Source organism: Dromaius novaehollandiae, chromosome 4 (assembly GCF_036370855.1).
Source record: "Dromaius novaehollandiae isolate bDroNov1 chromosome 4, bDroNov1.hap1, whole genome shotgun sequence".
Taxonomy (NCBI): domain Eukaryota; kingdom Metazoa; phylum Chordata; class Aves; order Casuariiformes; family Dromaiidae; genus Dromaius; species Dromaius novaehollandiae.
Window position 1 is genome coordinate 8510297 of NC_088101.1, and position 27018 is coordinate 8537314.

At 44.3% G+C, this 27018-nt stretch overlaps 1 protein-coding gene across 7 annotated transcripts in view; it reads left to right on the forward strand.

The window, feature by feature from the left end:
- Window positions 1-27018, forward strand: part of ARHGAP24 (Rho GTPase activating protein 24) — a 242647-nt gene that overhangs the window by 143435 nt on the left and 72194 nt on the right. The window contains exon 1 of one of the 7 annotated variants that reach the window (XM_064510371.1): window positions 1033-1428. The exons of the other annotated variants lie outside the window; for them this stretch is intronic. The gene's annotated coding sequence lies outside the window, so the exon portion shown is untranslated. Of the gene's footprint in view, window positions 1-1032; window positions 1429-27018 lie in introns of those variants that run through there. 7 annotated transcript variants of the gene reach the window in all.

Here is a 27018-nt window from a genome sequence, read left to right on the forward strand (position 1 = left end):
AAGCCATTAAAAACAGAAACAAGACAAAACAACAATAGCAAAGGCAAAACTTTGTGCTTCAGTTGGGCACATAGGTCTCTAACAAACTTAGAGATTGCTGACTAGGGAGATAAACATCCTCCAGGGTTCTTCTATCAGAAAAGCAGCTCAAGTGACTCACTTTTTCCCTGAGGATATTCTTAAAACAACTCCACTCATTCTGTCTTTTAGTGGTGCTCTCTTTAAAAAAGAAAGAAGTTTGTTTAAAAAAAAACATTTCCAGGAAGATCTGGACTACATTTAATATTAAGGGTCTGTACAGCTCAGTAACGCATGGGCTAACTGGCATTATGTTCGCTCAAGCAAGTGCTTCAGCAAAAAATTCAGCACTATTTTTAGTTCTCTTACAACAAACCACTTGATTGTAAGGCCTGGGGAGCTGCGGCATTGTGATCACCAGGGGTCTGCTGGAAAAAGCAGGCAGGCGAGACACGGTAGTGTGCTGGCTACACTAAGACGTCCTAGCTGATGTGGAGCAACACGTATCGAGACCAGGTATTTTAAAGGAATTATCTCGTTGTAATTCTCAGTCTGTGCGTGAAATGAATCAGCTGGCCAGAGACAGGGCATGAAAGTGTTAGCTAGCTGCCTGTATCAACTCCTGCCCTTAAAGATTTCATTCCGTAAATTCCTGTCCTGACCGTCAGCTTTTAAATCGTCTCTTCTTGTTTCCTAACCTTTTCTGGGATTTTACGGGATCGTGGACAAGTTAGCAAATGACAACAGCAAGAAAGAAATAAGTTTCCCAAAGTGAAGGCATTCCCCCCCCCCACCCCCCCCAAAAAAAATAAAGCATTTTCAGTGTCTGGGTAAGTAGCCTGTAAGCAGTGCTACAGTCTGTTCTTCCCTGCTAACCTTATTAACTTGTAAAAGAAAATACCCTGCCTTTGACTTGAAGTCAGGCTGCGAGGGATTTGATTAGACCAGATTTGGGGAGGAGGGCTGGTGCTGGCAAGCTGTGTGCGCGCGCGGTGCCTAGCACAGGCTTCCCGGGGCCGCGGGTCAGCTCTGCTGCAGCTTCGTGCTCGCTCGTTCGCTGCTCCTGTGACCTGTGGTCGCCTCAGCTTGGCTCACGCAGGTCGGTCCCCCTCGAAGGAAGCCAGCGCCTGGCGGCTACGGTCTGCGCCTGGCGTGCGTGCTCGCCTTGCCTCGGCCTCGCGCGGCTCGTCCCCACGCAAGCAAGCCGAAGGGCAGTGCCCGCACCTCGGGTGCTGAGCGGCGAGGGGGCTGCCATTCCTGGGTGATGGAGTCATGGGAGAAACTGCCGCGAAGCAACAGATAGCGGGAGCGCAGGCAGGGCTGGCCGCGGCTCGCCGCAGCAGCGCTGGCTGTCACGCTGGAGGTGCCTGCGTCGTCGCTGACTCTGCTGCGAGTGCGTGCTTGTGCCAGGTGAGACCTCAGAGCTTTGGATTTATTCCCTATTTCTGTAGCCAGCGTGTTTCCCTCGGCTCGGTAGTCATTGGTAAGGGTTCTGTCCTAGCCTGTCTCCGTACTGCCAGGCAGACGAGCTGTCTGGGTTTTAGTGGCATCTTGCTTGTCTCCTCGTCTGCTCGTACGAGTTGATGCTATGTAACAGCTTCTTTAAAGTGTGCTTTGTTTGAAGATGGAAAGGATTTCAGCCTGCTTGGCATTCAGGGGCTCGCTGTTTTCATGGGGCACTGGAACGATAGTGGAATTAGGCAAGAAAACTTCTGCACACGTAATGTGCCCTGGGTAGCTGGCCAGTGCTTTGCTGTCCTGTGTTCTCAGCCTTCTGTTTTAACTACTCTGTGCAATGTTTGCAAATGCCATGCTTCAGAGTCAGACCCAGACTTCAGGGTGAGCCTTGAAGGAGTTTAGCTGCACTGCTACGTTTTAAAATAACTGCTGTTATTCTTCCCTTTTTGATACCCTTACTTTAAAATAAGATAGTGTGCCTCTTTTTAAAATTGCTCAGTAGAACACAAGAAGGATAATTGCTGAATTGCTGTGAACTCTGCATTTAGAGATGCTGTCTAGTTCTCGGTGTGCTGGATTGCTGACCCCTCTCCTGCATGCTATGAATGTGTATTACAGAAATACGCTGGTCTAGACAGGATCTTCCACTCTTCCCTGAGCTGCTGTGCTCAGGCCCCCTATCTCCAGTGCTTTGGGGTCATTTGAAAAGAGGGGTAAAGTGGCGGTTTCACTGTCAAGTTTTCACTCTGTTCCCATCAGGTGCGTGCATTTGTACATATGTTAATGCAGATGGAACCAGCAGAGTACCTATAGCATATTTTTGGCTTCAGTTTGTGTGAATCTAGCCAAGGTGAATGAAGGCAAATGGTCAGTCATATTTATATGAGATAAATTTTTAATGACTTTCTAGGCTTTTTAAAAAATATCTGCATATTAAAATTGAAGTGAACTCTTTCGGTTTTACGGATTCTGGCAAATCCAGATTTTTGCTTCTAGAAGTAGTCTAAACAGTCTCTGATTGCTGAGTTGCCAGTCAAAACACTGATTATTAAAATGAAGGCAATTGAAACAAACGGTTGATTAATCCATCACCTGAATTCAGTAAACAGAGTCCCCTTAGTCTGGAGCTGTAAGGGTTTTCATTGTACAGTCTGAGTAATAAAAATGAATTAGTTGGATCATCTGGAGAAAGCAGAAATAGATGAGATTTCATTGAAATTTCAATTACAAAAGTTTTAGTGACATCTGATAAGTCCGTCTCTCACTTAATGTTATCATAGCATTAAGTTTTATAAAGGCTAGGTTTTAAAGATATACTTTTGTCTAAGTAAACCACAATACATTCACCTCTAGGATTGCCTGCTGGAGGAGAATGATTGAAACATCCTGCCTGGGTTTTTGCCAGATTTTGCTAATTTATTACCACACCTATATAAACCTTCTGGTTTTGTTTAGGCTGCATGCTTCATGGCACGAGTAGATGCCTAACTGGGCTCAGGAAGCGATTCTTTGACCTGGTTTTTGGTATCGTGCATCCGGCTGGGACCAGGCTGGGGCCTCGGAGTCCCCATCCGGTGCGAGGACAGAGAGGTGGTTCGGGGACGTGAACGCAGTCGCGTTGCAGCTGCCCTGGGCAGCGAGCTGGCTGCAGTACGCGTGCTTCCCTCCGGGGACTGTACAAACCCTTGCACTGGTTTCAATCAGCTTCAGCGCAGGTGAGGCTGGTGAGGCTCTGGTGCGGTCTGGCTTTTCCGTGTGAAACTTCAGGCACTGGGCAGCCTCGCAGAGTTTTGCCCGCAGGTAGCTAGGGAGAATTTTCTCCTCTGCCTTAAGCATCAGGTACAGTAACTGCTGGCTGCTGATCATAAGATTTAGGGATTTGCAAATAGCACATCTCTGGGACACACCGTACCATCTATATAGATCAAAATTTTATGTCTGTTTCTGGTGATTAAATGCAGGAGCTTAACAATTGCCATAAAGGCTGACTGGAAATTTGTTCATCGGTGTCATATGCTGGTTTTCATCCTCTTGTTATCCTGAGTGTTTCATGGGTTAGTAACAAACCAAATTCAAAGGGATCAATGTTTGTTGGTCTCCGTAAGTTTCATTTATGCAATCCTACTTGTACCGTCATACATGTCTTGACAGCCTGGATTCTTGCACGCTCTAAGGTATCCTCATAATATGCTGGCATAAGCGGTCAGTCGTGTTGTTGGGATGCAGTCTAAGAGACTTGCCCTCCATGATGGCAGAGGATCGGATCAGGATATGGAGTCTTATGCAAGCACCAGCACTTCTAGTTTTCTCCCTGGGATCGTCTCTCGATCTCTGTAAGTGACAAACCATGGAGGCTTGCCACCGAGGTCCCAGTGCTGCTTGCTTGAGACTTCGTCATATTACTCCCAGTTCTGGTCCCTTGGAGCCTGTCAGCTTGAGTTTTACTTATTTCTATTTATATGTTTTTATCCTGTGTCTCTTTACCTGCTGTTTAGCCAGTTTGTACGTAGTTTGTGCTTTTCATGTTTGCTGAGCTGGGCACAATGTCAGCTTAGTTGTCCTGCTTAGGTAAGTAAGTGGTAGTTCATGACCTGGTTACGTAGTACTGTAAGCAGTAGGTCCTACTATGGAGGAAAGGAGACCCTGAGATGTTACAGCTTCAAGCAAAATCAAATTAAAGTTCTTCAGCACTCAGTGCTGTGACCTCTCCTTACTTTTACAGCAACTCTGGATGAGGGGGATCAAGCTGGTTTGTTTTATAATGTCTTGCGTGTAAAAGGGGTTTGGTCCTGAGCTGGGAAGGGACAGACACATATGGACTGTAGGCATTGCAGATGCTGGAGTACCGCATGTGCTGCTTCACACGTCTCCTGTGACAGGCGGGACTCCCTGCCTCCCGCTGATCCTACCTGCCAGCAGTAGCATTAGTGGAGTCTTTTGGACAGATACTACAGTTAGGCAGTCAGGGTCTTGACTCTCTACCAGAAGTCTAACTTCCTGTTATACCTAACACAGAAAATGAGATATATTGTTCAGCTTGTTTGTATCCCCCCCCTCCTTTTTTCCCCAAATCGATTGCTTTTTAGGTCTGTGCTTGCAGAGTTGGTCAGAATGTGAAGCTGCAATGTTGCTTTCCGTGCCCTCTGCTGTGCTTGCAGTGTCTCGGCCCTAGCCACAAGTATCAGAAATCTCTAGAGAGATCCTGCTCTTGTCCAGGTTTGAGCATTTAAGTTTAATTTTGCGTACTGCCACAATCTGGATAGTGTTACAGTGCGGGAAGTGTTTATAGCCCTGTGAAGAGGGGAAACTATGCCAAACTGGGTAACACCATTTCTGCCCTGGGAATCTTTGCTGTAATTCCGTCATTGTCAGTTACAGAGCACAGCCGCGTGCTGCAGGCGTAGGACAGCACATAGCCTTTCAACTGGAGTGTTTCGTAGAGCAATGGACTGAGTAGTGAGCAGGATCTATAGGGAGGAGGGAATTATTAGAGAAGTTCTTCTGATTAGTAAAGGGCAGACTGAAAAGGTGAAATAATAAAATGATCGGTGCAGAGAGCTACCCAGCAAAGGAGAGGAGCTGCAGCAGCTGCTGTAAGACAAAGCTATAGGCAGTGGCAAAGGTGAAATCCTTGAGCGTGCCAGTCATGATTTTCATGTGGCAGATGAAGGCAGGCAAGCTCTGTGATTGAAAAAGAGGGGGAGATGTTGGCAACGTGCCCTGAATGAACAGGAGAAGGCTTAGAAGGGGTGTAGCTAGGAGAGGGGAGAGGAGGATGCAGTAGCATGTAAAAACTGGTTATAGTTCCTGTGAGCAGTATGCTGATGGGACTTAGCTGAACCTTTAGCCCTTCTGGAAGTATTCACCAATACGTCTTAGAACTGTGTTTTCATTTGCACCAAGGATACTTGGTACAGTCCTAATACATTTCAGGTAAGCAGTATGATTCCTCACTGCTGCTAGAACCAACCTGGCACAGGAGACAATCTGTGTGACTAAATTTATCATCTAATTCTGATTTTCTTGTACCTTCTCAGTTAGAAAGATACATGGTCCTCAAAGCAAAAGACTAACTCCACTACCTCAGAAAAACTGAAATTGTTCTTACTAACTTACTTAAGGAGAGCCCAAAATATCAGTACTGATGTTGATTTTTGACAGTGTGGGTCTAGCAGTATTCAAGGTTAGATGAAGGTGCTTACAGTGGTCCCAGGAATTACTATGAAGTGAGCATGCGCTTGCATAGTATTTAGGTATAAAATCCCTTCTTGTTTTCCCCCAAGCCCTAAAACCTTTTAACTGGGTCACTGGGTCAGACGCTGTGCTACCTGTCACGCGCTGAGCACAGCCAGGGAAAGGAGTGGCCCCGGGGTTTCTTGGAGCACCCCAACACGGGAGAGAATTCTGGATATTGCGGAGTTCCCTTCCTCTGCTCTACAGATAACCTGCCAGCTCCTCTCTTTCCAAAATGGTGTTACGCTCGCGTTTTAACAGCTGTGGAGTCTCACGGACCAGGCAGAAATCCTAGTTCAAGGAGGTGGAATTTTTTCTGGCTTTCTTATACTGGTAGAGATGGAAAAGGGATGGATTGCAGGTCAGAACTGCACCCCATACCCATTGCTGGCTGTAAATACCAGTGGCACAAGATCAGAAGCAAACCGTGGAGTCAGGAATGAGTTTAGTCATTTAAATATCAATTCAAAGAAATATTGGTGAAGACAAACAGTTGTCAAAATTTTTCTCTTTTTTCACGTGCTGTAAATATGGAGCTCTAAATCAGTTACATTACTCTGAATGGCTTAAAACTGTTTTCTGTTTTTGGGTTTTTTTTCTGAACTTCATTAGCTAATTATACTAGAAGTAGTTTATTAATTAAACTTTATTTTCTAATGTATCCAGCTCATCCTTCTTAAGCCAAGTCTGATACAAAACCAAACTCATTCTAATCCTTAAATCTTTAACTAAAGTCATTGACTTTTTTGTCTGTGAATGTCAGATGGTAGCAGATAATACTTAAGTATTTAACTTGAACGCTCTCTGTGGACTTCAGTTTCTTGTTCTTTTGAAACATAGCTTACTGTTGTTACAAGGAGCATGTTACAAGTCGCAAGTTCTCAGCATTCATTCCTGCTTGCAGAGGAGCAGTTATAATCATTTCGTATTAATTTTTTAAAAGAGCTAAGCACCTGCTCTTGCAAACAGATCTTGTGAAAAATGCATCTGTTATTTCAGCGTGAAAACAAGTGACAGATTTTCAAAACCGTGAGTAATGTGGGTTAATTCATGTCGTGATGAGAGCTGCTTTGCGTATAATGCTTCTGATAACCTTCCCCCTTTTCAGGTGTGCAGGTAGATACCTACCTCTTTTGAAAACGTGACCCCAGTTCTGGGAGCTGCACTCTTGAAAGTGAATTTTCCTGGAAGTGAAGTGACCCTGAATTTTACTGTCAATTAAAACATAATGGAGTTTCTAGGCTCCCTGAGATTTTCCTGTCTGCTGGTCGGATGCCAGAGTGCTGGGATTAAACCTTGTATCTTCAGGCCGTACGTCACAGACATCTGAGATTCAGGAAGCGAGCAGAGGGCTCCTTTCCAGGGGTGGTAACAGCACGTGTCCCTTGAAGTTTGGCACAGAGTGCCGTGTACCCCAGCCCTTGCCAGCGGAGCGCAGATCTCCTGGCCCAAACGAGGCCTGTCCCCTGATGTTGACAGTGGCTTCTTGGCCAGTGCGCCAGCCTGGCTGCATGGGTAATGGCCATAACCCCCATCCTCTGTAGCATGCATAGAGGTGACCTGTAAAATACACTCACTAGAAAGCACATCTGAACAAGAAAGTGCTGAACGCTGAAGGAGTTACCCTGGCAGTGCTTAGACTGTGCAGGTTGAGAAAGACTGCAGGTAAATGTTACTGTTTGCTTTTAAAGGTACTGAGCCGAAGTTGCATCTGTTGATGTTGTTATATATCTGCTTTCTGGGGCTTTTCTTGCATGACTTCATCTTCACCTGTAGCTGGTTTGACCAGTACACTTTCCAGCACTTATAACAGCAAGGTAAAAACATGGCCTCACTTGCACACACAAATAAGAAGCCCATCTTTTGGGGATGGGAGAGATGTCAATGGATACCTGACTTAACATTTTACACTTACCAGTGAATAAAAATGAGGTAGCTAGAAGCAGCAAAGAATGCTTATTAAAAAAAAAAAAAAAAGTTGCATGCATAGGGATAGTACACATAGCACTCATCTATCTTACTGCTTAATACTGTTTTTTGAAAACGTGTAGAAGAGCTAACAACATCCAGCAGTTCTTTCAGCTTTGTTTACGTTCTGCTTCAACCTTTGCCTAGTTCACTCCCCATGGAATATTTGTGTTGCAAAAAAGCTGGATTTTTAATCAGAAAATAGGAATTTTCCAGTATTAACGGACAAAACCCCCGAATGTTCCCTCTAGCTGTAAAAAACACAGTGCTGATGTGTGGACTTTGAACATCCACCCCTTCAGGGAACCGCCTGATGGTGTTGTATTACCAGTGGAAGGAGCTGGTGTGTTTCGTCACCATTTGCTCATGTCCTGCCATCACATGCCATTGAGATCTTTGTTTTAAAATAAAATAAAAAGAGGATTAGTTGCCTTGGAGGTCTCTATGTTACTTCACACTCCTAACATGAAAACTAATGAAATGGTAGGATTAAAATGTAAAATGTAGGATCAGAATGACTTCAAATATATGAGAGTTGGCCGCACAGTCAAAGATTGCAATAAATGCTTAAAGATAAAATGGAAAAATCTGTCCTTAATAAAAGCAGTGTACGTAATGTATTTATTTAGGCACTTAGAATCAGAAGAGCTATGGCTGCTTTGAATGTGATGTGTAACTTCAGGAAATACTTTTTTTGTTTAAACCTAATTTAAGGAGGTTTGTAAGTAGAATTCACTCTTCTGGAATTGGATTATACCTTGATTTTTATATCTCCCTCTTCTGCAATATCTTTACTTCCTCTGATCTGTGAGCACTTTTTCATCTTGGTTGTTACTGGCAGAAAGACTGTAAATCTGATTCTTGGTCACAAAGTACCGAATCAGAAATGTTGCAGTCGGAAATGTTGCAGTCAACAGATCGCTGAATCAATAAAAGCAATAAAAGGCCAATCTGCCAGTTTTTAAGCAAGCTCAAGGTTTTTTCAGAAACGTCACGGTGGTGGGTCAGTCGCGGTAGCCCTCCTGCTGGATCGCGCTATGGGCTGCCCTTCTGCAGCCAGCATAAGCTCTACTGGGCGCTCTCTTTCTACAGAAGTTGGACTGCGCACCTTACCCGAATCAAACCTACGTGCTCTGGTGACCCAGCAGTGCACATAGCTGGCGTTCATGAATTTTGAACCGCAGCCTAATGGATTTAAGTAGTAGTAGCATCCTGAGGGGAACGAACAAACGCTGGTTTCTCTCTGCCATTTTTCTGCTTCTCTAAAACATGTGGCGATCGCCTGGGCAATACGCGCTAGCAGTGCATCTTGTAACATTCGTAGCAGTGCAGTTTGCCTTCCTTTCCTCCCTCCGGGCTACACCGAAACGTAGTGGGGCCTGCTGCTGGGGGAGGCAAGGGGAAGGCGGCCTGTGGGAGGCCGCTGTCCGGGAGCAGAGGAAGCTGGAGGTAGAGCAATGGAAAGAAGATGCTGAGATCCTCTATCGTAAAAGTTTTTTGCTTGAGCAGTCACTGTCTGGCCTTTTTTAGAGTGTGATGCCACTGCTGAGAGAACTGCTTTGTAAAAGACTTAGTCAGGATACCCTGAATAGCATGTTGGTCATCAGACAAAATAGGAAGGACGGCCACATAAGTGCTTCATCTCTGTTCCCCTGCAACAGCGTGAGGTTTGTACATGGGGTGGGGAGGACTGTTAGTTGGGGGAGAGAATCGGGGCTGTGAGGATTCGGGGCAGAGAAGTTGCACAAACTCCTGGTAGGTTTAAGGGCACCCAAAAAAACCGTGTAAAATACTCCCTGGGCGTGCTTTCCAGAAGCTGTACGGGTGCCAGCCCTGTCTGGTGTTTACTGCCTGAAGTAGGCCTTATCCAGCCTGGATAGGGCTGGAGGGGGGTCTTTGCCTACCAGCCATCCCTTTGTGGCCAAATTGTGGCCCCAGCTGCATTTACATCCTCCCACTTAGCAAAAGAGTCTCTAGGCAGGAATGAATTCCCACCGACTGGTGTGGTCACTGCTGTTTAATTATTACATCAAGGACTCCAAGTTATTTGCCCTGATCTGTGACTTGACCTGTGATACTGGCTGTAGTCAGATAGACGTCTGCAAAGTTGTTAAGCCAAAAGGTGGCTGATCTTGCTTTGGTGCAGCACGTGTGAAACGCCGAGCTGGCAAAATCTATCACTCAGCTTGGAGGTTGCTGTGGGGGGAGCAGCAGTCTGTCCCCGGCCTTTATGCACGCCTTCTTCTGTCGCTCTGTGCGTTTTATTCCCTCCTCTTGCGGTTCAGAAGACCTTGTCTTTCAAGATCGTAAGAACTCTTCTCATTTCACTGGTGGCTTTCAGGTTTTGTAGGATTGAAAGGAGCTGATTACTTTTTTTAAACACTGAAAATTGAAGGGGCATTTGCCAACAGCCAGTGATCAGTAGTCGTGGGGGGCATCCTTAATTGCGGACGAGTGGCCCACACTGTCTCTTTTTACTGCTTAAAACAGTTGATACGTGAACATTTATATTTCTAGTTAGTAGTTTGTGTCAGGTAGATCTGATTGCAAATTGCCTTTTAATACATTCTTTCCAGTTCACCAACTAGCATATAAAATTCTTACCTTCCTGATTACTTTGTTGTAAAATCTCGGTTATGGTACAGTGGGAAAGTGAGTTGTTGTAATTTAACTTGCAACATTTTTGTTTAAATCTAAATGGGATCTTTATTTGACACACTTCACCTCAGATATGACCTTTGTGTCTCTGCTGGGTCGTTTTCTCGGTTTATTACACACTTTGCATTCCTACAGAGCCCTTCACTGGGTGATTTTAAAGTCTTTTCAAGCTTTAATTAACTGGAGTGGTGTGTCTCCCCTGTGAGGTCAGTAAATATTCTTAATTGCATTGCGGAAAGGGGAAAATGTGGCAGAGGGAGATTTTAAAGGAATTCACCAGTGCTGTGCAAAAACTACTAAAGAGGCGGTAAGAAAACCTGTAATTCCTGAATCCCAATTTATATGCACCGTTTTCCTTTATTACATAAGCAAGCAAAAGAAGGATAAAATATAGCTTAGTAAGGCAAGATACAGGTCATCCTTCTTTTGTCAGTAAATTTTCTGCTTTTTGACCTGGAAGTTGCTGAAAGCAACAAAAGCCCATGGACGAGGGAATCTTTTCAAAGCTGGTTAAAAAAGAAACAAGCAAACCCTGAAAGCCCCACTCCCCTCTGTACGGCTATTTTTAGGAAGGTAAAGCAAAAAAAAAAAAATTTCCTGGGCGTCTGTACACATAGTTCCTGTACATCTGCCTTTGGATAGCTGAAGTTTGAACGCACTTGTCAGGCTGTCACAGTTCGTGCATGGTGAAAAGCAGGAGCCAGGTGGAGCTGACCACGCTCACTGTGCTACCGCAGCCCCTTGGTGGGTTTCTCCAGAAATAAAGGTTTCCATTTCACAAATGGAGCTCTTGGCCTCTGTTAGCAAAAGGGTCCTGTCTGCGCGGACTGCGAACGAGGCAGGCGCACCCAGTGAGATGTAGAGATGCCAGCAAGTAGTCGTGGAGGAATAAGGCTGAATTGTCTGTGGGCAGACCAGGGGAATGAAAAAGAAATCTGCCCCTGTGTGATCCAAACCCATAGTTTTTCTGATGAGAAGTGCAGAGTTGTCAGTTGATTTCTTAGCTTAGTTCAGATCAGAGACAGCAACCTAGCCGCTGCATGGCATGCTGCCACGCAGGCAGGGAAGGAGCCTTCTTGGAGGTTGCTGGTGCAACCTATTTACTTGAGGTTTTGTGAAGGGGCAGCATTCGCTTGTAAGACAGCTGTCATTCCCATATTGGTCACAATATGTTGTTGACTCTGACCTGAGCAAAAGGTGAGAGTCAGAGTATTTATTGATAATGATGTGTAACGCCCAGTTAAGAACCACAAAAGAATGAGGCCTAAGAGGGCATCCTTGTTGCCACTGCATAGAAGTGAAAATTAGTTAGATGTGTCTTTCGCTTCTGTGGTGCTCCATCCCATGTGGAAGTCCTTTCTCACCCTTGGGTACCTGGTTACTTCCTTTTGCTGAAGGTAGAGTCACTCTAACGACAGTGTTGGAAGGACTTTCAGGCTTTACTCTGTGCAAGAATGGAGGACATAGTCTCCTGAAGCAGTGGTAGGGGGGCACAACACTGGCTATTCTGTTGTTGAGAGAAAAGAAAAAAAAAAGCGCTCAAACTGGTATGAGAGTCGCAGCATAGCACAAGTGCCATGGGAATGTAATCTTTGCCACTAGTGCTCTTAAACACTTCAGCAGGAGCTGAAGCGTTGGCTTTGTATGAAATAGGCTCTTGACTGTGAAAGCTGCAAAGTAGCAGAGAGCAGTCAGGAGCAAAACCTTCATTTACTGAAGTCCTTGGCAGCTGTGCCGTTTTCTTTAGCAAGTGCGCAATAAGTAGGTTTAATAATAAGTGCAGTCATGCAACAATGAAATTGGATGAGCTGGTTTGGCTGAAATGAGAATCAATGAGAAGTTAACTGCAGACTGTTATTGCTGTGATGTTTGTAGCTCATGTCTTCTTCCTCTCCTGTTTTTACTGGAAAGAAATCCTTTCTTTCTACAGAGTCACTTGAAGGGATGCTTTGACATGACTGGTTTTTATTTCAGCTTTAATAACAGATGAGTAACAAATGTAAATGCATTTGGGGAGTTCAGTTCTGGTAGGAGGATATGCTGCCTGACACGACAGCACAGTTGGAGCTTTTCTGTGCAGCTGGCGCCTGGCACCTTAAAGCAGAGCTTCCGAACTCAAATGAGTAGTGTATTCCCCCCCACACCCTCAAAGGAAATTAAAAAAAAAAAAAAAAAAAACTTCACTAAAGCAAGCAAAGCTGGAGAAATTACAGCAACAGATTCCTGCAGCCTTGAACTCTGCTGCAGCAGTTTAGTTGCTCAGTTTTGAAACAGCAGTTATCGTTTTAAAATTGCTTTGAATTCTAGCCTTGAGACTTTAATTGGGGAGTTGGATACAGAGTTGGGTTGGCTGACGGGGAAGGTCTTACTGTCTGTGACAGATCATGGTGAGTTAAGACAATACAAGGTAAAATGAGACAGTGATACAAAAACAGACAAAAATGCTGTCAAGATGAAGAGGGGCAGACCCACAATCTGCACCAAGAGTATGACAGCATGGTAAACAGTGGGAACAAATTTGTCTGGGAATGGATCAACCCAGTCTTCAAAAATACAGAGAAGTTTGGGAGGATTCTGTGATTTTGTTACCTAAGGCTTGGGAAGATACTGCAAGGTGAGGCTTAGGCAATATATGAGGGATTAATTTTCAACATCCCAATTTACAAATACCCAAACAGGGCATATATTTAGTAGGTATTGTTCTGTATAACAAATGGGAGCTGTGATTTTCCATCAGGAAATCTTCGCCTTACCTCCTAGGGTTATTGTTAAATTTGGAATGGGAGAATGATGTAGCTGGTTAAACGAGAGCTAAACTGATACCATTAAAGTGACTTTTCATGTGTTGTAAGAGTATGCATCCATATTTAACTGGCGATTTGTACATCTAAAACATCACTTTACAACATTTTAGGGGCTCATTCATGTGTGATTTGTTTTTTGGACAGAACTCATTGGATACTTCTGGCTCTAAGTTCATAGTTGTGGTTCAGTGATCAAAACTTGTTAACAGCTCATAACGGGTATCAAGCAGTGATCTTGCCTTAATGAATCCACATTTAAATTCAGTGCTTGCTAGGAAACAGGATACCGCTTGACGTGACTGTTGCTTATTGTCTCTGTTGAATTTCCAGATCCTCTTTCGCCACACAGCTGGCTGATAGGTGCCTTGCACAGCAGCAGGTATTTGTTATTGCTTTAAATTGGGGGTTCCTAGACGATGCTGCTTGTTGCTCGGGGCATGCAGGCCCTGCAGCATGGCCGGCGGTCTGGGTCTGGCAGGGAGCCGTGAGCTGCCGCTGCCAGCTACCTCTGCTGCTGCTGACAGCAGTGTCTCCTGCTTCCTCTGCTGCTGCTGATCCTCCGAATAAAAGCAAAACAAGAGGGAGGCTCTGGTGTAAATGAGAAACAGAACAACACGTTGCAAGCTGGGACCACGCACCAGGCAATTGCTTGTCTGGATGTTAAGTCTATAAGAGGTAATTTATTTTCAGCAAGGTAAATGCCTGGATATTTTTCAGCCAAGAAAGCATTTTCTCCTAAGTACAGTTTAGCTTGTAAATATCTGAAAGTTTGAACTGACCTCAGTCCTGACAGCACAAAGTTACTAATATGGTAGGGGACTTACGTCCCTTTCCTTAAACAGGCAGGAGAAACATTGGGAGGACAGAGTAGATGTGACCTTTATTTTTCACGGTATGTCTTTAGAGTTCACGGTAGTCCAGTGAAGGAGCCCCTACACAGGGAAGAAAGTCTCTCCTTACATTTTGTCTGGCTAACTTGACTGATTAGCAGCAGCAGTCTGGGTCAGGAGGTGCTTTTTGGCAATAAGCAGGCAAGATGCAATACTGTGTATCGGATTAGTTATTGGATATTGAAAATGAAATGCTGAGATGTCGCTCTTGAAAATTTTCTTGGATGCTTTGTTAGCTTCCAGTGTGGGGAGACCAGAATGGACAGAAACTGCTTGGCCGCATCCACACCTCGTAATAGCCTCTTGAGGAAAAGAAAATCTAGCTCTACTCTAAAAAATGTGATCCATTAAACAGCTCGTTTGTGGTAGTTATCTGACTATTCTTAGGACAGAGATCCAAGTGTCGCAAAAACAGATGACAAGATTTTTTTTTTCTGTAACCTGTGGGATTGGCATCGCTTGTAATCACTGCAAAATCACTCCCGTGTTGTCCATCTCTTTTATTACATGTGCCAAATTTACCCAGCACAGCAGAGGCTGCCAGCTGGCTGGAGTGGTTTACGCCTCGGGGGGAGAGCATTGATTTATCCTGCCAGAGCTTTTGGAAGAGCACAGCCCTGTACCATTGGGGAAGGACCTCCCCTTTTAGCAATAACTGAGGCAACTGTCCGGTATTTGGTGCCACGGCCCTGTCTTTCCAGAATTTGAGTCGGGCAAGGTTTCCTTACGTACAGCTCTCTCCCTCTGCCATCAGGCTTATTGTATGTTTAATCTACTCTCCCAGCTCGTTGGCATATGGAGGAGTATTTTGGCTACTTCTGAGTGTATACATTCAGAACACCCCAAAAACCTTCTCTTAGTGCAGCTGCAACCATGTTTTGGTCTGAACTTACATGAGTGAATTTAAAAGGCTGAAAGAACCTGCTTAGTTTGATTTTGTGTGCCTCATATCCAGGGAACAGAAGCTGCTGGGTGCTCACGGAGTGTAAAAGAAATAGATGAATGTATCTCGGCCTGTATAACTCTCGAGCTTAGATCCTTCTCTTCCGCTTTTACATCTGGCGAATCAAAACTGAGCTTTCTACAGTGAGTTTTTAAAAAGCCTTAAACAACAGCCCAGAAGTTTATCCTTGTGGTGGACGGCAGCCAGCCAACCTAAAGGCAGCCTCGTCTCGCCCCCCCCCCCCCCCCCCCCGACTCCGGGTCACAGGGTTGTGCGGAGCAGCTTCACGGCATTAAACAGATATGGCTCTTCCACGTAGAAACTGCTGGGGCAGCGTAATCTTTGTCCAGGACTGTTCAGCCAGCAGACTGAGCTGCTGTAACAGGAATAAAACATACATTGTGCCAGTTTGGAAGGGTGACACAGACACAGTCTGTTCACACCTGACTGTGGGGCTGTGCCAGGACAAGCCAGCACATCTAGCTCTTCCGAAAAATTGGAAACAAGGTTGGGAGTTCAAAGGAGCAGCAGGAATAACGAGCGGAGGTACTCCGTGTGCTCATTTTGTTCTGTGCTCAGCGAGTGAAAGGAGCCACAGCGATTAGAAGGAAGTTTTGTTTATGGAGAAGTGGACAAGTCCCTTTTCAAAATATTATTCAGAAAGCTAAAAGTTGTCCCAGGGCAAATGTCATCAGGTGAGGTTTGTTTCATTTCTGGCTGAATGTGCTTGCCAGCACTGCAATCTGTAACCCTGTAAAAACAGTAATATCAATGCAGCGTGTATAGGAATCTATTTGCAGAAGCTTGCATCTGCTGAAACTTTCTGTAACTTGAAAATTTAGCTTATTTCATTTCCACAGAACGAGCATATGGTAACAGTGGCTTTAATGAAACTCCAGCTGCAATGCAGAGAAAAACTTCATTATCAGAGATTTCCATTGTGCTCTTAGTAGGAAAGTCCATGTATAAGTTAGCGTGCTCTCTGAATAATTGCCAGCACTCATGATAGAAGAGAATTCTTGTTTAGGAGTTTAACAGCTTTTAGGTACTTTAGATAAATGATTTTTCTTTCCTGGAGAGAACAGGCAACAGGGCAGGATTATTTATGGATGTAACTTGCAATTAAAAACGAATTAAGAGACTAAGGTAAAAACTTTATTTCTCAAAATAATATCAGGATTTGTTGATATATTTTTCATGCCTGTTTGATTTGCATGGCACTTTCTGACCACTCGTTTTTGGAAAGCACTTCTTAATAACATGGTTGTGAGCTATCACTGTAAGGAATAGCATCAGGAACATACCAAGAATGAGTAAAATCTCTGCTACAGCTGTGCCAGGTATATGACTCTGGCTCTGCCAGCCCCGCAGGCTGGGCCACGCTCCGGCCCACCAGCCGCCCTCCTCCCTGGTGCAAATGGGGAGGCTGTGCCCTGCTGCCCAACAGCGTGCTTGACGTGGAAAAAGTGTGCGGGGGCCGTGGAGAACAGAGGCTGAGTTATGCTGTCTCCATCCAAAAAGGGGAGGAGTGGAGAAAATGTCCTCTCTTACTCATGGACCTTTTTAGAAATAGCTGATCCCCAAAGCAGTTGGGAGAGTTGCTGTTTTTGGTCTGATTTTGCTCTTGGTGAAATCAGTGGAAGGGAAGGTGAAAATGGATTTCTATTGATTTTTAAAAGTGCAGACTGCTCTTTGGTGTTATATAGTCATACTTTCTCTGAAGGCAGCTAGCAATTTTCTTAGTAGCAATGCTCAAATTTTAAACTTTCTCTAGAGGGCATGAAGTCTGAAGGGACAAAATGACACTTCTCACTGAGGATGAAATCCAGAAGAAAGCTGCAGTTTCTAATGCTAACATCCAAAATGAGATTAGGGTTGAAGTGGAGGCAAAAGAGAAACTGCAGAAATACCCAACTTCTTGTATCAAATACTTCATAAAAATCACTACCTTTTTTTTAACGTAAGACTGCTATGGGAGGTATTTTAATGCAGCAAAATAGAGCGGGGATGCTCAGATTTAAAATGAATAAGGTGAAGAAGATGAATTATAGGGTAAAGTGCTATTCTAGTAAATATACAGGGGAAATGACTTACTAAAATATGAAAGTACTTGAGGGTATTCTGAAATACAGCTCTGAGGAAAAAGCTAGTGATACAATTCAAGAAAGAAACTGGGATTTATTGTGATTGTCTCTCAGAAGATGTCTTGTGAAATATTGCAAGGTTTGTGTGTGACACCTTTTTCTTACAGTGTTATACTTCAGCTCTCAACCCTTTTATCTAAATAGAGCAGTTCAAGAGATTGCCTCTTGGAGCTGTTAAAGGGAAATCCCAGGAGAGTAACCGGGAAGGAACAGCTACGTTTATATCACCTCTGTTCCCTGGGTGGGAACAGTACCAAAAGCTGAGAGAGCGCCGATTGCTTCACTTTGCAGGAGGCATGGATTGATAGAGGCATGTTGAAGTTACAACAAAGTGAAGTTCCTGTGGGCAGGCTGGGGGTGAATTGTAAGTGACGGATCATTTTGCGGGGATTACGGATCTTCTCTTTTGTATGACTCCAGCAAAATTCGCGTGCTGCGGGCAGGATGAAGTTTAAGTGGTATTCATTTAATAATCAACAGTATCTTTCTTTAGTTGTGGATAGAATCATTACTTATTAGTCTGAGGGTAAAATGTTTTGGGTTTTTTTCCCCTCTTCCTGATTTTCTAGTAAATACAGTTTTTCCTTCTGTTGACTTTGATATTGAATTTTATGCAAGCATGCTCTCTTACACCCAGGTGTCCCCTCTATATATCAGATGTTTCCTCATATGTTTTCCTTGAGTGAGGTTGGCAAAGGGCCTCTTCCCTGGATTCTTTTCATCCTCTTCTCTTCTGTCCACCTGGAAGGGACAGGCTCTTCTCGTCTGTGCTGCCAACTGCTCTCGTAAAGGACTTAGCTTCTAACTTGGAAACTAAGGAAAGCAATTTTGCTTATGGAATAGGTATTCTTTCCTTCCCTTCAAATGCTAGTGTACTGGTCTTGCCTGGGTAACTCCTTCAGTTGATGTCCTTCCTGCTTGAGCTGTCTCTCATTTTCAGGGATTGGGTTTATACCAACACATTCAGAAAAAAGGCTGTAGCGTCTCACACCTTCTCCTCTTCTTAGCGCTGTCACTGTAGTTGTTTTGAGATCATCTGACACTGTACGGTATGTAAACTCTGAAATGAGATCTGGATCGGCCTAAGCCAGTCCCTCTACGGAAAGCAGTATTCCAGGGTGTAATAGCAGAGCTAACCTGAATACCTGTCTTGCTGTCAGTACTGGTTTCTACTTTTAATGACCTCTGTTTTTATAGTGTACCATAATGCAGTTCCAGCTCACCACTCCTGGGAGCAGGAGGGTTTTTTCCCCAACATAATTTCGTCTCAGGCTAGATAGAGGAAGTGGCATAAATAATTTCATAAAAGTCGTGACGCTGCATTTAAACGTGTTATATGGCGTGATAAATTTACTGCTGTGCCATAGCACTGCTCACCAAATACATCTTCCTTTCCATTTATGCAGGCCTCTCAAGTCTTAGTGTTGTATAAACTACATGTCTACCAAATGCATTCGTTAATGGCTTAGAAATATTAGTGGCTCATTTTAGCCACAGCTTGGAAGCACAATACAGGGGAGATAAAGAATCCCTGGTACAAAGGAGGTCCTTCATAGCACCTCCACATTGTAGCTTCCTGCCTCCTTCCCAGCACTTAAAAAAAAGAAAAAAAAAAAAGTCTTTAGTCTGTGTTCGTTTGAACAGTCTCATACCCCCCAAAATATTGTTCAGCTTGGTTTTCCAGGAGAAATGTGAACTTGACAGACTTCTGTGACCTTTCTGTCCTTGACCATAAAATCTCTGCATTGTATGCGGCCTCATGTACGGCAGCTTGGCGTTTGCCTCCCCAAAACACGTAAGAGATTAACCTTTTGCAAAAGTAAATTCCACAAAGTGAAATCTGCTAGCCAGTGGAAACTTCCCATCGCTGCCCCTTTCCTTACTAGGGTGTATGTTTGCCCCTGGCCTAGGTCTCCATTTGTTTTTCTGCAAATAAAAACATCTGCCTTTTCCCCAATGAAAGGAGCATTTTAATGAGGTTCTTAGAGACCTTCTGTGCTTTCCCTTGAAATCTAAATTTACCCAGGGACAGAGATTGTTTTGGAAGAGCAGAAGCAAGAAAATGATCCCTTTGTTCTGAAGACTGAGAGAGCAGTCTGGTACTTGTGTTAAAATGCCTGTGCCTTTAATCAATATTGACTGACACTGCTCAAACCAGAATGAATATATTATGTGCTCTGACGGAGAGGATGTTGAGAGACAGGCAGGAATTATCAGGTAGGTTTCAGACCAGGCTGTCGCCACTGTCGTGTTTCTCTTTGGCTTCTAAATCCTTCCCTTATTTGTTAAAAGAGCAGTTCATAAAACAGCTTTCATTGTGAAAGCTTGTTTGATAGTTGTAAAATCTGGCTTTCCATTCCCATCTGAAGAACTCTGGAAAAATATGGGAGATGGAAGGCTGTAATAATACCAAAGTATACATTGGTCAGTACTGGTTTATTTGGGGAAAACATAGAAACAAACAAAACCGTTCTGCGGTATGCTAAATGCTGTCACTGGGCTGGTGGAGACTGACTGATCCCTAAGAAAAATCAGGAAGACGTTTCCGTATGAGAACAGCTAGAAGAGTGAGAAAGGAGAAAAGAGGCCAAGAGAAGTTGTTGCTTCCCAAAGGTGCCTGCGGCAAGCAACGGTGAAGGGTGAGCAGGACCGGAAGGGAAGAGGCTGTGTTGTGAACTGCCTGTGTTAGTTTTGTAGGTCTGCTCTGAAAGACAGGAATTAGACTCCGAGCACTACAGAGTTGCCCATTAGGCTCCTATGGCTAAAGGCGACCTCAGGGAAATACCCCCCCAGGCAAACAGCATGGTTACGTTGGCCCTGGAGTTTGGCGAGCAAGAGATGCCTAACTAATGGCTGGGGCGTAAGGGAATGATGGTATTTTCCAAGTTTGCATTTTTTTCATTTTTATGCCTTTTCTGTATAGCCTTTTAAGCAAGCCTAACTCTGCACTTAAACTGTGAAAAGATTTTTCTGGGATTTCCTGCAGGGTAACAGACCCAGAGATGATGCCGTTACACACGGGGCACTCAAGGCAAGTCAGAGAGTCCCAGGGGCTGGGATCAAAATGTCCAGGGCAGGGCTGCCACCATTAAGTACTGTCGTTCCCCCCACCCCACCCCCCAAAAAAAAAAAAAAAAAAAAAAAGAGGCGAGGCCTTTCCACAGGGGCATTGTTCGGTGGCAGAGGACCGGTGATAGACTGACACTGCTGACTGGCAACATGCGAGGGGGGGAATGCGTGACAGTATGAGATGACATTTTGGAACACGTGTCACTTGTTCTGTTCCTGTTTTGCCTGAACGCAAGATTGAAATCTCATGGCTGAAAGATGAATGCAGCTGGGTACCAGCTAGGGGAGAGGCACTACCTCAGAATACCAAAGTACAAGCCTTCCGGATAAAATCATTGGTTTGGGATATTAAACAGTAGTTTACAATTATTCATTTTCTGCCTGAGTAATCATGCATACCATGCATTTCTTTAAAGTGTGTGTATTGAGCATACATTGAGACTGAAGCTCTGAGGACAGAAACATTTGTGTTCACGTTATGATCAAAAAGACTTTAAATCATCATTTCAGAACAATCAGAATTCAAATCGGCTTTCACGCTGACATAGTTTATTTCTTGACCCAGGTCAGGGAACTAAGTTGTATTTTATGGACTTCAACCCAGGCAGAATCTGCCCACAAAAGAAAACAACTGGCATTTCCATTTGTTACTATTCAGATTCTTCCGTTAAACCCAACAACACGAAAATGCCTGCTTGGATCTGTGTAGTAAAAGACCAAAGAAATTGCTCCTGCTCTCAGTGCCTTTTATTTAATTGCCTATCTTAATGATTTGTTACTAAAATTACAAAACACCAGCTTATCTGAAAATAAGCAAAATATCACAATTGGTACTCATATCCCAGGTAATGTGTTGCCATGGTTTCAAACTGAACCCAGCAAGGATCAGTGTACCTAGATACAAGTTATCAGTGTGATATGGAACATTTAAGTGATTTGTTTACACTCACTTTATTATAGTCACTAGCACACATGTACCTGGAGATGAGGCTGCGGTCTCATTGCAAGTAGGAACCGAACAGATGGCCAGCTCAGGTCAGCATTTGGTGTCTCGGAGAGCCGTGCACAGGCAGTAAGCTCTGCCTTACAGCTGCCAGCGAGGCTTTGCCATTGCACGCGATTGCACTGTTGTTCCAAGTAGTGCTTTCCTGCGTTGGGGAGGAGCACACTGGGAGCCTTGTGGATGGTTTTTGGCTGCAGAAGAAATTGCAGAGCAGCTGGGTATTATTACTTGGTGTTTTTTAGTGCAGTGTATTTACTTGTAGTATGCATGTTGCTCATTTAGTAGCAATGAGAACAAATGGCTTGCAGACAAGTCTGTCTTTCAGAAGCCCTGGCTGCCTAACCGATGCCCACGTCTCAGGCAGCAGCCCAGTCTGATATCAGCTTCTTGGTCCAGCTGGACAGTTAAAAGAGGCCACACTGTTTTGCCGTGCCTGACACCTTTCCCCCAAAAACCTGTAGCAGAAAGCTTACAGCCCTCCTCCCTTGTTTTCCACCTAGCAATTGCTCCTGTGCTAGGAGAAAGGATTTGTAAGACTGAGAGTACCCATCCTGTGTGGTGACTTATAATGGCATATTACACTTAGGGTGTGGGACTCGGGCCATCCTCCAGCAGCCAGAGCTGAAAGGGCTGCTCGGGCCTGGGGGTCCCAGAGACGTAACTGGATTTGGATCCCCTTCTCAGGTGTGCTGGGCAGCACAAACACAATCTGCCTGTGGTCTGCACTGGGTGGAACAAGCTTGTCACCCGCATGCTCATGCTGCTGCACTCGGGACGCACTAACTTCTGGGAGCTCTGCGCTGATGTGGGGCTGAGCCTTGGGCTGGAGGCGCCAGGCTCATGTCTGCACGCGTCGTCATAGCCCTACTCTGCTGTGGCTCGGCTGTATTGATAAGCCACTCTGTTTCTCCAGTTTGAATCTATTGATTTGAATGCAGATTACAAACAGATTGGAAAGATTACAAACTGCAAATTTATTCAAGACCAAAGATTTCAGATGAAAAAGGGAGAAAAAGTGTTTTCTGTTAACTGACGCTTGAGTACTGTGGAAAAACAGGACTGGAAAAACTTGCTTGGTACTCTTGGTGGGCTGAACCTACACAGGAAGCTTTGAATTCACCAAATGGTTTGGGTGAAAAAATATCAGTGGATTTTGATATTTTCTGAAAATAATTGATTTGTATTTTTTTCCTTTTGAACAAACTTTTTTTGCTTTTAAAATCCTCGAGGCTGCTATTAAAATATGGCATAAAATGAACAAATAACTTCATATCACATTATTTTTTATTGCTCTGAAATGAGCATCTTCAGTTTTGTTTTGCGAAGGAAACCACCAGGCTTGTCATCTGGAGTCAGTGAAATGACTTTTTGATTTTCCTTGGCCAGCACTCCAAAATCTCATTTATTCTTGTAGCTATAAATACGGACACCTTAATATTTTCGTATCTGCACATTTCGATTTATAGCATCACCTAAGGAAAATAACTGCTTTTCCAGTCTCTGTCAGACTACTGAAAAATATGCTTACGTACGTGTCTCTTTTCCTTTCCTAGTTGAGTTATGCACATTACAGAAAAGTCTTGAGGTGATCTGAAAATGTGGATATTGTCTTTGAGGCACAGCCCGTGATGGCTATTCAAAAAGGATTTATGTGGGGATCAAAAGTATTTGTTTAGAAAGATTTTCATAGGCAATAATAACAAAAGCAGAGGTCCTTCAGACTCCACCGTGATACAGAACAGACTGAATCCTGAGTCATGGAGCAATTCAGGAAAATACTGACTTGTGCAATCTCAGTTTCTTCCACCAACTGAGAACAAGTTCAATTAGAAGCAGATTCCAGCTGCTCCAGCTGTTGAGTGTGACAGCTGTTCACTCTGTCCAAAGTTTCATTCACCCTTCCTGTCCTTGCCAGAAAAGTATTTGTGTGTGACAGACACAGCCTGAGAGACTGGAGTGTGTGTCCTCTCCTAAATGCTCCCTCTGTCTCGCTTTTGTAGGCAGTGTGTTGCAGGGATCTTGATGACTGCGTTTACCCTTCTACTCCTCAGCCTAATTTAGGAAGTCTGCTGCTTTTTGCTGGCCGGCTGATGACTGGAAAGGCATTGCAAAAAATACAAACATACTAGTCTTGTGCCTCGCAGGTCATACCCTTCCTGTGGAGAGTTAATTCACAGGACCGAGGGCAGCCTGTTGACACCAGGCTGGGGAGAGGATGGAAAAAAAGGCAGTCATGCTGCTAAATGTAATCAGTAGAGCAGGGGGCTTTGTTGGGGTTGGGGCTGTTTGTTTTCTCCTCTCTCTCTTTTTAGGAAAGCAGAGGTTCATTTCTTGACTTGGCATCTCATGAAGCAGCAAATGATGTGATTTGCTGAAAATGAGGTGGCACTGCTTCAAGGACAGCACAGATGTGATATATTATTTTAATTTGTGTAGCCCTACAGGAAATTAACAGATACCTCTGTAGGTAAGGCTGCACGGCCAGTATCGCCGCACTGCAAAGGCTGGTGTGATTCAGAAATGGCTGTAGGAAAGTAGGCCTGGATGGCATCTACTGAGGCTGTTGGGTGAGCCCTAGCTCTGATTTCATCTTTGTGGAGCCATTAGAAACTGGCATCTGCTAGCAGCTAGGGTCCTCACCTGCCCGTAACTGGCCTTTATTATCCTTCCACAGTTATAATGGCCTCCTGTAAAGGAGAGCTTCCCATGTGCATTACAAAAAGCCAGACTCGTGAGCCAGGACTACAGTGAGAGAGGAGCTGTTGTCACTGTGAGAGCTGAGAGTTAATATTCTCTTCTCCTCTGCGATGGTTGTAACTCAAAGCCTTGTACCAAGCATTACGTGAAAAATAGCGTGGGCTCAGGGCACAAAGTACTGATTCAGATCTCAGCTCCACTGAAGCGTTTCAAGGGGAGGGGGCTCAGATGCCATGTTCTGGTCCAGGGCAGTCACTAATGAAAGAGCTTCGCTTGGGTAGTTACTGTGTTTCTGTCTTTGTGATTTCATCTGCCTTGATGCTCTGCTGTTGCCTGTGTTGGTACAGACGTGCCAGCATGACACCATCTTCCCTGCAGGAAATGATGAAAAAGAGGCTGCTTTTCCACTCGGTTATTAAAATATGCCAAGGGTGCTCAACAACCTGGAAGGACTGTGTTTTCTAATAAATCTGTGTTGGTAGTAGCCAGTGGTTTGGCACCTCTCCATGCCTTTTTGCTGTAATAATTGTGGTGGATATTAATGCCTTTTGCAAATGCTGAGAACAGAATACAGCTCCTGTCATTCAGCAGCTTGTCAGAAGTAATCCCTGTGCGAGGCAGCCTTGGCTATTTAACCTGCTTTAGAGGTCCTTGTTTAGAAGGAACGTTGCCAGTGAAAGCTCATCGTGCTGCAGGAAAACAGCGCTGCTTATGGAAGCAGCAGTCTGCCCTCTCCTTTTTTTGTGATTGGGTGTATTTCCTATGGTATCACTGAGCATATAAGGTGCCATTATAGCTGCTATTTTTACGGAGAGATGAGAAAGGCCACTTCCTGCAAAGGCTGTTGCCATAGCAGCTGTGTCCTTTAAGAATTTCTTCTGCTACAAACTAGGTATTTTATTTATTCCATAAAGGCTAAATGCAGTACAAAACACTTAATTTAAGGGCCAAAATAACTGGGCCTTATGCTAAGGTGTGAGCGCAACTAGAATGAAGCCTTTGGTGCCAGCACTTCGTATCCGAGGATCTCAAAGCCCATCACAACAGTAATAACTAGGCATGTCAAGTTCAGAACTGCATGTTGTAAGCTGACTTATCTACCTGTGTTAAAATAATACGGTCGTTTACTCTTACTGTAATCTAGGAGAGTGTGCAAGTGTGCCCATGTTTTCTATGATTAGATGTATTTTAACCATAACAAGAACTTGTAAAATTATAATGATGCAGCTAGGTCAATCTAAAGAATGAGCAACCTGAAAGTCTGTGGAAATAAAGGTGTTATGTTTACGCTGACCTTTAAGGCTGCAATGAGAGTGAACCATAGGGAAGTACTTCTAAGAGTTGAATCTCCTTGTTGTTGACCCTTTCATTATTAGGGGCTAGTAGGTATGATTTTTATCCTGCATTCACAGTCCAGCCATGTAGATATTAGTAGGGGAGAGTTTGGGAGATACTATGTATGATGCCTCATCTCTCACCTTCCACTGACAGTGCCAGAAGTAAGGCTGAGGAAGCCAGGACAGAGGCTGGTTGTGTACTTTTCCTATACATGTGGGTGAAAACATATATGCATAACGAAAAGAGACTTGAGCTGCTAATGTCAGGCTGTGGCCTGGTTAGCTTCCAGGTGTTTTTTTTTTTTTTTTTTTTACACTATGCTATGTCTGATAACTAATTTCTACCTACTGGGAGAAGGAATTTCATGATACGCTGCCTTTTCATTCCCTTCTCTTGCCGCATCAACATGGAAAATGATAAAATGTCATTTGCTTGAATAAATATTTTAGGTTCTCATTCTTTATGCAAATTGTCTAAACAAATCAAAATTTCTGAAGATTTTAATAGCCTGATTTTACTGACATCCTTCAGCGAATCTAATGAGAAGTTAAATGAGTAAAGAGGGAAAACAAGGTTTTTCAGGTGCTGGCAGCTCTTGGCATTAACTACAAAATACAAGCTCCCCATACCCTGCCCCCTTGCTACTAACATTGCATTCAGAGTCCATGGGGCTGGGTGAAGTGCTAGGTTACATTCTGAGTAAAATCCTTATCAAAATAGAAATGTCATCTGTAGTTGGCTAATGGCACAGAGTGCTCCTTTGTGTGCCTAGTTCTGCTTTGGTCTGGGGACCACACACACTGTCACCTGTTGTCCCTTAACTGTCATGGATGAGAAAAAATATTCCCCCCCCCCCCCCCCCCCCCCCCCCCCCCCACACACACACACTCTTCTAAATTGGTTGTTCTTTCCCTGGTGTCTGTCCTGGAGCCAGGTGGATTTGGAGACCTTTTCCTTACTAGTCAGGCCTCACTGTGGCTGTTCCAGCCCCACAGCTGAAACAGGACAAGGCTAGAAATGTGCCACCATCAGCTGTTTGTGGAGGTCCTCTAACGCGTGAGTGTTGGGGCTGGCAGGATGCTTTCTGCAGACGTGTTCAGGGGAGACTCCCCTCCGACCACAACGGTTGATAAGCAGTGTGTTATTTTTCCCTTAGCCCTGATGCAGGCTTCTGCCCGCTCCCCATGCTGAGTGACAACCTGTTTCCCCACCACAGTTCTCTTTGCTGTATTGTGTTCAGGGAACCTATGTGCAGTAATTATGGCTACCCATATTTTCCGTATAATTTATGCATATAATTTAAAGTGCCTGGTAGGAACTGCAACTGCCAGTTAGTGCTTGTCTGTGATATCTTGAATATAAAAAGTTGGGAGAATGCCTTTCTCACTTTCTGTTTTTCCCCTCCCCACCGTTCATTTTGGCTTGACGAGCAAATACATCATGTATATGGTGTTTCTGTAGGTGCTGTACAGAATTAGTTAGGGAAAGGTCATCTAGTGTGTGTGACGAGGCATGGAGCAGGGGCAAATGCCCTACTCATTAAACATTGGAAAATTAGTCCTTATCCTCACTGCTCAGCTGTACAGAGAAGGAACTGGGGAGGAATAAGGCCCATTGCCCTACCCACATCCTTTCCCCATCTGTGCCTTTTAGTGGCCGAGGAGGTGATGGCAAATGCTCATTCCCACAGGTCCCCGGTGGGGTCTCAGATAACCAGCCTTTGCTTCGGCTGAGCACACGGGAAACAGGAGTTGCTTATGACCTGCTCCATGGAGAGCGCCACAGGAACGGACCT